The following is a 13,085-nucleotide window of genomic DNA, read 5'->3' on the forward strand; positions in this document are numbered from 1 at the left end:
TGATGAGATACTTACTTCAAAGTACCTTTCCGAAGGTACTCTAAGATGGACCCTTGAAGGACTGCCTGCTTTTTTGCAGGAAGCAAATGGGTCTGTATAAATTTGTCCTGAGGAGGACGACAAGGGTCTTGTATGTGTTACTACCAAGCTGTCACATAATGGGATAGATGTCCTGTGAAGGAGGAAGACAGAGGTGGCGTCAAAAATCCATTTTTTTATTCTTATCACCATCTTTAGAGAACCTGGGTCCTGAACCTCTGCCTTGGAACCTGGAACCCTCTGTAACTGAGATCTAGGTTGGTGAGGCTGTTGAGACCATCTCCTTCGTCTGGACTGTCTGGGTCTGCCCCAATAGCACTGTGGAAGACTCTTCCCTTTCTTGTCTGTCAGACCCTCCATGATGTCATCTAGCCCATCGCCAAAGAGCTTCCCAGGCTCAAAGGAAGGGAGCAAATATATTTAGAGGCATTGTCTTCCTGTAGTGCTGAGTGCCATGGACTTTGCGGCCAGCTTGGCCTCTTGAAGAGAAGCCTTTTCAAAAAAAATCTGTTGATCTCACGAAGGATGACATGTCATCCCTGGAGTCCCTGGAGTTGATGTCTTTCTCCATCTGATCTAGATCTGCACAAAGCTTATTCGGCAACTTGGTGGCGGCAATACCCACAGAAGCTTAGGCATAGCTGGCTGAATAGGCCCTTCTGAGGGTCTGCACTCCTATTCATTGGGTCCTGGAGATTGGAGCCATCCTGAGCGGGCACGATAGTGCAGCAAGAAAGCTTAGGAACAGCTATGTCCATTTTATGAGGAGGACTCCAGTGGTCATGTTGAACTTCCAAGATCGGGAAGAGGGTCTTGAACCTTCTTGAAAGAACATAGGCCTTTTCAGGTTGTTTCCCTTCTTCTGCCATAGCTCTACTAAGCATACTGTCCACTTGGAAGGCCTTAGGCCTTCTATAGGTGGAACCCGAGGCTTTCCCTACATTAACATCACGAATGCCTCACTAAGTAGTTTCTGGATTTTGTCCAGCAGAAAAATAGGCCCGCCGAACCCCTCAGATCAATCCTCTTCAGACAAGGAATGGACCTCATCCACTATTTCTTATTGAAATTTCTTATTGGAAATCACGACCAATCTCAATTGCCTAACGTCAGTCCGAGGTGTTTTGGCAATCTGGTAAATTGAATTCTGGATCTCCTTCATGGAGTCTTCAACATATTCCTTGACCCATACAACTATGTCCCAAATAGATGGTTCTTTGGATAGAGATCCACCGCAGAAAATAACACAGTGGGGAGGGGGGGGGGGGGTCTCCTTTGTCCTCTTATAGGGTGGGTAATATCTAATTAATATGCCATGTAATGAGTCATAGCGGACAATAAAGCATAGACAAAATGCAGCAAATATATATACAAGGGTGTAATTATCGGGGTAGCGGCTGCCACAGGGCCCGGGATATTAGGGGGTCTGGCGACAGCCGCTACCGCTGCAGATTTTTTTTCATATATAGGCCGTTAGTTGCTAGAGTAACTCCAGCAGGTAACGGGCCCTATTTACTGCAGTGCCAGGTGCTGCCTAAAGATGGATGCGGAGAGGAGAGGAGCTGCCTCCTCCACAGTTCATCTTTTAACAGTAGTGAAGCCAGCAATTGCTGGCTTCACTACTGTACACAAGCAGGGGCCACCTGCTGTCCGGGCCCCTGCCTCCCGGCGCTTCTATCTCCTGCCCGCTGTCCTCAAGCCCTTATAACTTGTTCCAGCAGCTATCCTAGTAGGTTACAGGACCTGTGTTATCAAAGGCCCTTTAACCTACTAAGATAGAATCAGTGTCTTTTGTGGGCGGAGCTATCCGGAATGTACAGGTCAGTGTACAATGAAGGGGAATGGGTTGTGGAGGTCTGTGAGGAAGAGGAGGGAATGGGGGGATGCAGACTGTGAGCAAGAGGGGTACATGGGTGTGCAGGCTGTGTGTATGGGTGAGCAGGCTCTTGCTCGCACACAGCTTGCACTTCCATTCCTCCCTCTTGGGGGGCCCATGTCAAAAGTTCGCCATTGTACCCCACCATTCCTAGTTACACCACTGTATTTATATATTTTTAGGAAAAGCACTTGTATTTTTCACTGAGTTTCTGTTGCGTTTTCCTGCATTATTGTCCCCTCCCCCAATATGACTGAGGCCCCACGTTGCAGAAACACAGATTTTTTTTTTTTTTTGTTGCAGATTTTGCAAAGGTAAGAATGTCTACAAAAGGATAGAAACTATCTCGGAAGCTTCTTAGACTTCTCCCTTCTGCTCAGTCCTCTCCTGGCTTTGGCTCAAGAAACCGCAGCAAAATCTGCAATAAAAAAGAAACTGCGTTTCCGCAATGTGGGGCCTTAGTCTATAAATCCATGGGGAAAATGGTGAGTTTCTGCAGGTAATATAATTCAGATTTATCAACATAATCCGTGCAGGGAGATGAGAGGCGGCCGGCGGAGCCTCAGCGGTCACAGATAGCACTTATGTGTCTATAAGTATATAGATCCGCACTACAGAAATCTGCTGCTATTGCGGATACACAGACGTAGAGGCTGTAACTGGGAACTAATGTGCACGGCTCAGCAGCCAGGGAGCACAATATGGAATGCACAGGAGGGGTGGGGGGTATAGAGGGGGAGGGGTGGGGGGTATAGAGGGGGAGGGGAGAAGCCTGGAAGTCAGCATTGTATGATGGGAGGTGTAGTCTGCTAAGTGCTTGAGCTGCTGCTGCTGGAGCCGAGACAAGGCGCTCGAAGGACAAACAAAGGTAATTCTACACGATTAGGCCGTAGTATAGGGGACAATTCACACCTGGGAGATATTTCTGCACACATATCGCATTCATTCCTCTGAATGGGATTGTTTTGGTGGCAGCACATGGATTTCTGCAATGATCTGCTTTGTGTGAACCTGCCCTCGGTGTTGCTCTGTGTGTGTAGTGCCTATGGCGTCCTGACATGGTGAGCTCGAGGATCCGTGTGCAGGCCGGGGTCTGGGGTGAAGGGATTTGTATTACTTTGTGGGAGTCTGACACCCGGACCCTGCACGGATCCGCTGATAAAAACTGACTCCGGTGCTGAAGGCTACAGCATAGGACAGGGAGCGAGGCAGAACTGCTCCTATATAAGTAATAGGGGTGTTGCTGCTGGTCCCTGGCACTGTACAATGGAGGGCCATTTAGGGGTCAGGTTTGGGGTCTGGACTGTTAGTGGAGTCTGTGGTCTAGGGTGCAGGACTGTGGGGTCACTTTGTATATGGCTGACGGCAATAGACAAGCGGTAAAGCGAATTCACAAAACAGTCAGTGATGGATTCCTACAGAAGTAACTATGAAACAATGTAATTAATGATACAATATTAATCATTCCACCATATAATCAATCATTTTATATTGAAGCTGAGTTGATCACTTTTTTCCCGACTTGCACTCGCCCTGACTACGACTACACAGCTCGGGGGAGGGAGAATTTATTATCTGCTCTTCTATTATCGCAGTCTATAAGGACAGGCTTATATCCGATCCTCAGCCGTTACTGATTTGTAGAGTTACCCAATATAGCAAAACTTTCCAAGACCTGTGATGATCAGGAGCGAGATGTCGGGCGCATTGTCCAATATCCGGCAGCAGCAATAATAATGTCCGCGATACTTTCCAGAAATGTTTGTAGAAGAATCCTCATTAATGAGCAAATTGTAAAGATGGGATTTTATGCTCAATCCTCCTCAGGTTCAGGACTCACAGCTAAAGTTGTCTTTGCAAGACGATGGTCCTCTCCATCAGTGACCCACCAGGGATGGCCGAGGCCAGAAACCACATGTCTACCAGGATATTAGAGCTGGCCCTGGAGATCATCTCCTTGATCACTGGAGAGGTGAGAGTCTCACATGACATCACTCTTATCTCTAGGAATAAACCAGGGAAATGACTAGACAGGTGAAGGATTCTTAGACTCTCTGTAGTGACCTGTAGTGTCTCACCATACACAGGATTACACAGTAGTGAAGAAGTCGTCTGGTGAGTGTGTGACACCCCGTGTGTCAGGAGGATGGAGCAGGACCCCGAGCCCCATCACCGAGCCTCCACCTCATTCACTGAGACATGAGCAGAAGATCCTAGAACTTACCAGCAGGATCACTGAGCTGCTGAGCGGAGAGGTGAGCGCTGCTGGGAATGCTGGGACATTATACAAGAACACCAAGGGAGGGCTCTGGGGATGACTGTGTCATTGTGTTGTCAGGTTCCTATAAGGTGTCAGGATGTCACTGTCTATTTCTCCATGGAGGAGTGGGAGTATTTAGAAGGACACAAGGATCTGTACAAGGAGGTGATGATGGAGGATCAGCAGCCCCTCACATCAGCAGGTAAGAGGAGACCTTCCTGATAGAGGAGACCAGGTATGAGGGTCACCTAGACTCCCCATCATCTGCTCATCACATATAAACAATGTATTCAGTCACTGTGTATATTTCCTATAGATGGAGCCAGTCAGAGAAATCCACCAGAGAGATGTCCCAGTCCTCCATATTCCCAGGATTGTCCAGAGGATCCAGAGCTGAATGTCCCACTGGATCCTCAGGTAGATGAAGCTGAGATGTCTGTAAATCCTCTATAGATTGATGCCATGAAGCTTTCTACTACACTAGAGATGAGCGACCAGTAAAATGTTCGAGATTCGATATTCGTTTCGAGTAGCCCCTCTATGTTCAACTACCTGAATCGAATATCGAACTCTAATATAGTCTATGGGGGGAATATGCTCGTTTCAGGGGTAGGCAACATTCGATCAAATTATACTTAGCAAGTCCACGAGTGAGGGTCGGGCTGGATCCCCTGTGCAGTCTTCTCTTTGCAGCGTCCCCACGGCGTCTTCTGGCTCTGAATTCACTCTGCCAGGCATCGGGCAGTACAAGCGGACATGTGCAGTCGGCTCTGCCCGGGGCCCGATGCCTGGCAGAGTGAATGAAGAAACGGAAGACGCCGCGGGGAAGCTGCACGGAGAAGACTTCTAAAGGTAGGAGAAGAACCAGCATTGATTGGCCGACTGTATAGCATTCAGCCAATCAATGCTGGTTCTGCATCAAACTTTTCCTTTCAAATAGCGAGTGGTACTCGATCGAGTACGAGTATTTCGAATACTGTAGTACCTACTCGATGGAATACCTACTCACTCATCTCTATACTACACGTCTCAGCAGCAGTGGAGTGTCCGCTCTATTGGATGATATTGTTGGCTGTGCTCGGTCGTGGCTACAAATGGTTTCTGGTCCCATAATAGATTGTAGTGAACTTCTACCTGTTGGGACATGGACTTGGTAGTTGATCTTTAATGTAGATAAATGTCTAGCTTGTATTAGAGGCTTTCTGGGGGTTTCATCTTCTCCTGGATATAAGATAATCTCTGGATCTTCTTCTTCTCAGGTCCCTTATGTTGGATTTTTCCAGGAAAGTGATGACAGTAGAGCGACGAGTGGCCTGGAGATCCCCATATCAGTGTCAGAGACTGGTAAGAGCCTTTCATCCATCTTGTGTTTCCTTCTTCCCTTATACATTACAGACTGAGTTTACATAAATCCGTCTCTTTGCTTTCCAATGGAGGAGATGTATACGGCGCAGATACCTGCTGAGCTTTCTCTGGTTTCCTCCTCCAGTCAGTCGGATCAGTCGATATGTTGTTTTACTAGAAGGCTCAGAGGGAGATTAATGGAGACTTTCTCTTCTCAGACATGTCAGACAGGACAGATAGAGACTGTGGGTCCCTACACTGACCTTCAACCATTAGTCGCACTACATATAATAGTGATATACTATGTGTGGGAACAATAAGCAGTATTGCAGTGTGTTATGTTTGGGGGCACTTAGTATTAGAGGAGACCTCGGACATGTTTTATTGGGAACACAAAAATACTAAATCCTTTCCCAATTGGGGTGTAATACGGCGATCCCCCAAAATGACATTAAAAAATGGTCTTCTCCAAGAAAATGGTTAATATGGAAAACTGAAAATCTGTCACAGAAAATGTGGTGTGAGTAAGAGGGGTCACCGTATATCTTCAATCACGGTGAGGCTCCGTGTACACGACTGTGCTTTGCTGTGTATATCAGCTCGTACACTCGTTCTATAGACCCGTACACACGACCGGGTATTAGAGGACACCAAGCCCAAAGCAAAACTCTCCACAGGTCCTATCCATTATATATATGGGTCCATGGAGGTCAGGGTCAGCCCACGGCTATCAGGAACCCGCACATGTAACCTTACTGATGATGGAGTTCCCTGGTAGGACTGTAGTAAAAAGTGTATATATGTTACCGGCAAAGTATGAAATCCGGCATTGTATAGACTGCCCAAAACTAGGCGGCAATGTATGGAATGATTCTTCATACAATTCTATACAATGCCGGACGAAAGTATGAAATAGCTAGGCGGTGGGCGAGCTGCTTTCTTTCTGGCTTCGCTCCTAGCATAATGAAGCCGGCCGGCGCTTCTGTCTCTCCGTCAATCACTCTCGTTTGCGTGCGTTTTGCTTTGTGATTAGGGTTGAGCCGATCTTGAGATTTCAGGATCGTTTTTAAAATCCGATTTCCGATCATTTTCCATTCGAACCCGATCCCAATTCCAATCCTAATGCAAGTCAATGGGATTTTTTTAATAATCGAAGATCGGATTTTAAAAACGATCCTATTCTCTATACGGCATGGAATCCAAAAATTGAACGCTTTAATTTTTAGACTCGACAATGTGTAGTGATTAAAAAAAAAATCCTCTGGCTACTTAGCCCCCCCTGGTATTCCCTTACCTGCACAGATCCGCTGCCCGTTGTTCTCGCTCCTCTTCTCTCTCATTCACATGCCTTCAGAGTGCCGTGCACGCCCCCAGGCTAGTGTTAGAGATGCAGGGAGAAGGCGGGGCTTGTTGTGGCTTAGGAGAGTGTGGGCGGGTACAGGGCGGGGAGATGTGAGTGCATCACTTACGTCTCCTTTCCCAGTACCCGCCCACACTCTTCTAAGCCACAAGCCCCACCTTTTTCCTAAGTCTGTATGAGAGTGAACCAGAACAGGAAGCGGCAGCGGATCTGTGCAGGTAAGTGTTAGCTACTATAGATGTTAGCTAGGCCCTAGAGATGAGTGAGTACTATTCAAAACTGCCGTTTCGAATAGCACGCTCCCATTAGAATGAATGGACGCAGCCGGCGCGCAGGGGGTTAAGTGGCCGGACTCCGCCACAGGCTGTGTGCCGGCTGCATCCATTCATTCTTATGGGAGCGTGCTATTTGAAACGGCAGTTTCGAATAGTACTTGCTCATCTCTATTTAGCTTTTCCCACAATGCTTGGCCAGTAGCAAAGCATTGTGGGAAATAACCTCCAACCTCACTCCCGCCTAAAAAGATCGGGATCGGAATTCCGATCAAGATCGTGAAATTTACTCGATGGCCGATCGGAATCCAATCATTTCCGATCCCGATCGCTCAATCCTATTTGTGATACCCTCTCTTAGAGTCGCTCTCTCACGCGCTTTGCTTAGTCATTCCTTCTCTTTCAGTCACTCTATCTCGCGTGCGCTTTGCTTAGTGATACCCTCTCTTAGAGTCACTCTCTCTCTCGCGCACGCGCTTTGCTTAGTCATTCCCTCTCTGTCAGTCACTCTCGCTCGCGCGCGCTTTGCTTAGTCATTCCCTCTCTGTCAGTCACTCTCGCTCGCGCGCGCTTTGCTTAGTCATTCCCTCTCTGTCAGTCACTCTCGCTCGCGCGCGCTTTGCTTAGTCATTCCCTCTCTGTCAGTCACTCTCGCTCGCGCACGCTTTGCTTAGTCATTCCCTCTCTGTCAGTCACTCTCGCTCGCGCGCGCTTTGCTTAGTCATTCCCTCTCTGTCAGTCACTCTCGCTCGCGCGCGCTTTGCTTAGTCATTCCCTCTCTGTCAGTCACTCTCTGCTCTGCCGTTGCCTCAGGTGTTTTTGTTCGTGAAGCAAAAATGTGGGAAGGGGAGGCGGAGCAAGCTGGAGGGTCAAAGAAGGACATGAAACAACGATTTGACGAGGAACTGTCCAAAATTCGAGAGAAAGCTGCCAAAAACTGTATTTGCTTAAGCCAAACTACTTACCAGAAGTTAATCAATGATGTCCAAAAAGCCAAAATGGCTACTAAGAAGGAACCCAGGGACTATTGGTTGCTGAATCGCTACGATGTGACGATTGTCGGAAACGAAACTAAACTCATTTATCCTGTTAAAGAAGGCGCCCGCACTATCCAGTATTACGTCACGGACTCCGAGTTATTTCACGTACTTCATGAGGCTCATTTGGCGATTGGACACGGAAGACGTGATCGAATGTTGAAAGAACTTTCAACTAAATACAAAAATGTGACCCGTCATGACATTGAACTCTACATCCACCTTTGTGAACCTTGCCAAAAAAAACAGAAAGGTGTTAAAAAGGGCGTTGTTGTAAAACCTATGACTTTTGGCGAATTGAATTCCCGTTGTCAGGTCGATCTTATTGACTTTCAGTCTCGGCCAGATGGACAATACAAATTTATCATGGTGTACCAAGATCATCTCACAAAGTTTGTCATTCTAAAGTCTCAAACGTCCAAAAGAGCTGAAGAAGTCGCCCACAACCTAGTGGACATATTCTCGTTGCTTGGCGCGCCCTCTATATTACAGTCCGACAGCGGTAGGGAATTCGCCAGTAATGTGGTGAACAGCTTGAAGGAACTTTGGCCAGCACTGAAAATCGTGCATGGGAAGCCTCGCCATTCACCGAGCCAGGGTGGTGTCGGAAGAGCTACCCAAGATATCGAAACTATGCTCTGTACTTGGATGCAGGACAACAAATGTGACCGCTGGAGCGAAGGACTGCGTTTCGTTCAATTTATGAAAAACAGAGCTTATCATTGTGGGATCAAAAGGACACCCTACGAAGCTCTTTTTGGCTGCAAGCCTAAACTCGGCCTTACAACGTCTAGTCTACCAGAAGATGTTTTGAAACACATAAATACAGAGGAGCAGCTAGAAAAAGTAATGGAACGCGTGCAAACAACGGAAACGGGGGAAAGTCGTCAGATTATGCAAGAAAAAGAGTCTGTTTTTAAAAACATGTCTGCGAATATGGTCCATAGTGGATTACGCCAACACGATGAAGCGATCCTTAGCGAAGAGATCTCCGTCTCTGATACCTGTTGCGTGTGTTTAAAGGAAACGAGCGATGCGCTCGCATGCCGAAAGTGTGGCCGAAAAATTCACACCTGCTGTGGCCATGCTAGTAAAGATAACGAAACGGATATTCTGTGCAGCCTTTGTTTCAAAACCGAAGGTAAAAGAAATTCTCAAATCAGTTTGGAAAGCCAAGCCAAAAAAATGAAAATGGGTTCGGAACACAAATCTCCCACCGCTTCTTTGGGAACAACCGTGCGAGTTCCCGTTCCTGACGTCGACAAGGGACTGGGTGATTCACGCGATATATTGGCGGTCGTCATGAGCGTGACAGACGACGGTTTCTACCGACTCGGAACGTCTGAAGGGATTTTAAAACAAGTCTATGCGAGATCGCAGTTCACTGTCTGCCCTAAGAACTTGCTTCGGATTGAAGATATTCCTGACCATGAAATTCCTCTCCGCTCCGTTGTAATCACTCAATCCGGTGGCGGCGGCCAAGGATTTGTCAAGTGTATGTGTAAAACAAAGTGCCAAAATTTGAGATGTTTTTGTGTGAAAAATGTCATGAAATGTAATTCGAAATGTCATTCGAGCCGACCATGTTGCAATAAGTAGGTTCATTTGAAGTTCTTCATTTTTTGGGTAGAAAGTTTCGATTCCTTTAATAAGGAATTCCTTTAATTTTTGGTTTTGTACAACTTTCATTGTCATTGGAATAAATATTTTTGGAAATGCCATTCTGATTCGATTTCGCTTTTCCATACTTTGCCTAAATAGCGCTCGGCATTCTATAGAAGGCCCAGGCAAAGTACGGAACGGATCTCCCATTTCATACTTTGCCTAAAAACGCCGACCATTCTATAGAATTCCTGTATTTCATCCATTGCCTGGAACATGTAGATAAAAAATCAAAAATAGTTGCCCATTATGTAAAATCATTAAAAGAAAACCCTAAACATCAAATTGGTATCTCCCCATTGGTAGGGACCGAACTACACAATGGAAATATTTGGAGCTAAAAAACGTACCGTATAAGTATAAGCCGACCCGAATATAAGCCGAGGCCCCTAATTTTACCACAAAAAAACTGGGAAAACTCATTGACTCGAGTATAAGCCGGGGAGGGGGGGGGGGGCGATGCTGCAGCTACTGGGAAATTTCAAAAATTAAAATGGTGGGAGTTTTGGGGGGAGGGGAGGGGGTGTTCTGGTTGTCTGTCTGCCCCTTCCCTGAGCTTGAGGACTGGGTTTTTTTCTTCCCCCACTTGGAATTCAGCCTGGCTGCATATAGGGGATCTGCAGTGCTCCTATTAACCCCTTCCCGATGGAACAGGAGCACTGCAGACCCTATATTCAGTCTGGCTATAGTCAGACTGAATTCCAAGTGGAGGGGGGGATCCCAGTCTCAGGGAAGGGGCAGTTAGACAACTTTTATTTGCAGCTATGGCGTTTACCATACAGGAAAAATATATTTATAGATTGGTAGAGCAGGCGTTTTTGGACACAGGGAGACCTAATGTGTATGTGTTTCACAGTATTAGTTTTATATGTCTTCTAGGGAAGTTTCTTATACTTTATTTTTTTTTTTACTTTTTAACATTATTATTATTATTATTTTTTTTTTTTTTTTTGCATTTATTAGACCCACTAGGGGTCTTGAACCCCAGGGGGTCTGATCACTAATGCAATGCATTACAAGGCTAATCCATTGCAATACATTGCAAAAATAGTAATTTCTTTTGTAGGCTGCATAGAGCAACCTGCAAAAGAAAAGCACTGCAGCCGGGAACCTTTACAGAAGTGCTGAGGGGAATCCCCGGCTGCCAGCAGGAGCGCTGAGGGGCGGACCTGGAGGAAGACCTCAGCCGCCAGACCTGAAGGAGAACTGTGGCCGGCCACCGGCAAAAGCGCTGAGGGGAATCCCCGGCAGACTCAGCTGCCTGGATTTCCCCTCAGCGCTTCTGCTGGCAGCAGGTCCCCTTCAGGTCTGACGGCCGAGGTCTTCCTCCAGGTCCACGCTTCTGCCAGGGATCCCCACTTCAGCTCCAGCTCCTACCTTTAGATGTCTTCTCTGCGCCGCCGTTCGGTAGAAATCCCAGTTTTCTTCAGTATGCAAATGAGTTCTCTTGCAGCACTGGGGGCGGTCCTCTGTGCTCAAGCAGCACTGGGGGCAAGAGAAATCTCCAGCCTCCATCTTCTTCTGGAACAGCCTCTCCCTGTGTCTTCTTCTGACCTGGGTTTTAATCCTCTGTGTATGCAGCCACAAGAAAATGGCCGCTTACATCAGCTTACTGAGTAAGCGGCCATTTTCTTGTGGACCAGGCATGTGCAGTTGGCTCTGCCCGAGTCCTGGAAGATTGAAACCCAGGACGGAAGAAGACGCACAGAGAGGCCATTCCAGAAGAAGATGGAGAGTTCTCTCACTGTATTGGGGACGCCCCTTGTTCTGTGACAAAACTCATTTGCATACCGAAGAAAACCTGGATTTCTACCGAACGGCAGCACAGAGAAGACATCTAAAGGTAGGAGAGAAATCGGCAAAAAAAAAAAAAAAAAAGTAATGTTAATATGTTCCCCAAAGGGATGTTATGACCTTATGGGGGTGAAAATGTATTTTAAAAAAAAAATTAATAATTAAAAAAAAAAAAAAAATAGAGGGAAAAAAATTTACGCCCATGTGACAGTTTCTAGCCCCAGCACTGTGTCACCTATGTAAAAATCACTCTAAGACTCTAAGGCATAGGAAAAACTTGTTTAAATTTTTTTTTTCTTAGCTCTTTGTGCTAAAAAACAAACAAACATGAAAACTGTGTCATTTTAGTCCTTTTTTTCTGTTAACATTTTCATAAGAATAAAGCTTTTTTTTTTTATCACCGAAAAAAAAAATCTGTAAAAATTATTTGGAAAACCCAAAGGGAAAAATAAGTTATATCACTCTACACGGCATGTACTAAAAAAAAAAAAAAAAAGAAAAAACAGAAAAAAAAACAAGCCTGTGAAAAAAAACCAGGGCCCTATGTTTTTGTGACCGAATAATATAAATAATTTTCATGTATTTACTTGTAGTCCTCATATTAATCCCACAATCCTCCTCATGTTCTAATGGCGTCCTGTCCGGGCTCCGTCCATGTTTATGCCCATAAAAAATGTCTCAACTTTTTTTCCTCCTTAACGTTTTCTTTACCTTTTAGGGTGCATTCACACAGAGGAAAATGGTGCGGAATTTGGTGTGGAATCCGCGTTCGAATCAGCACTGAAAAAAAAGGAACCCATTGAAGTCAACGGGAGGCTTTTTGTCAGCGCTGAATCTGACGCGGATTCCACACCAATTCCTCCGTGTGAATGCACCCTTATTTGATACTCCACAGTGTGGGGCTTTTTTTTTGCCCCATAATCACGTTCTAAGATCCATACGTTGTCCTAGTCATATAAGGGCTTGGTTTTTGCACAATGAGTTGCACCTTTCTGTTGCACCAATTTGGGAAAACTTGATCTTATTGATTAAACATTATTAGCACTATGGCAGAAAAAAATTCAATTTTCGGAAACTTTTTCTTACGTTCTATATTTCCCGTGGTGCATCGGGCATCCTATATGACACGTTACCTTTATTCTACGAGTCGGTACGATTCCAGTGATACCAAGTTTATGTTGTTTTACTACATTTGTGCAAAAAAAAAAATCACTTATTTGCTACTAATATATTTTAATGGACTCTATTCTGAGAGCCTTCTTTATTTACAACTGTGTGAGGGTTTGTTTTTTGTGAGAGTATCCGTGGTTTCAATTGATATTATTTTAGGTTATATGTGAATTTGAAAAAAAAAATTGGAGGCATTGTGACCAAAAAACAGCAATTTGGTTCTTTTTTTTTTTTTAAAAAAAATATTTTTTTATGACACTCACTGACCAGG

The 13,085-nt window shown here is 45.6% G+C and overlaps 2 protein-coding genes across 4 annotated transcripts in view; both read left to right on the plus strand.

The window, feature by feature from the left end:
* The window catches only part of RPL31 (ribosomal protein L31), a 364,588-nt gene that overhangs the window by 319,070 nt on the left and 32,433 nt on the right, over positions 1-13,085 (plus strand). The gene's annotated exons all lie outside the window — the stretch shown is intronic.
* LOC142196126 (uncharacterized) overlaps positions 1-13,085 on the plus strand; it is a 51,267-nt gene that overhangs the window by 35,378 nt on the left and 2,804 nt on the right. The gene's annotated exons all lie outside the window — the stretch shown is intronic.

Source organism: Leptodactylus fuscus, chromosome 2 (genome assembly GCF_031893055.1).
Source record: "Leptodactylus fuscus isolate aLepFus1 chromosome 2, aLepFus1.hap2, whole genome shotgun sequence".
Lineage (NCBI taxonomy): Eukaryota > Metazoa > Chordata > Amphibia > Anura > Leptodactylidae > Leptodactylus > Leptodactylus fuscus.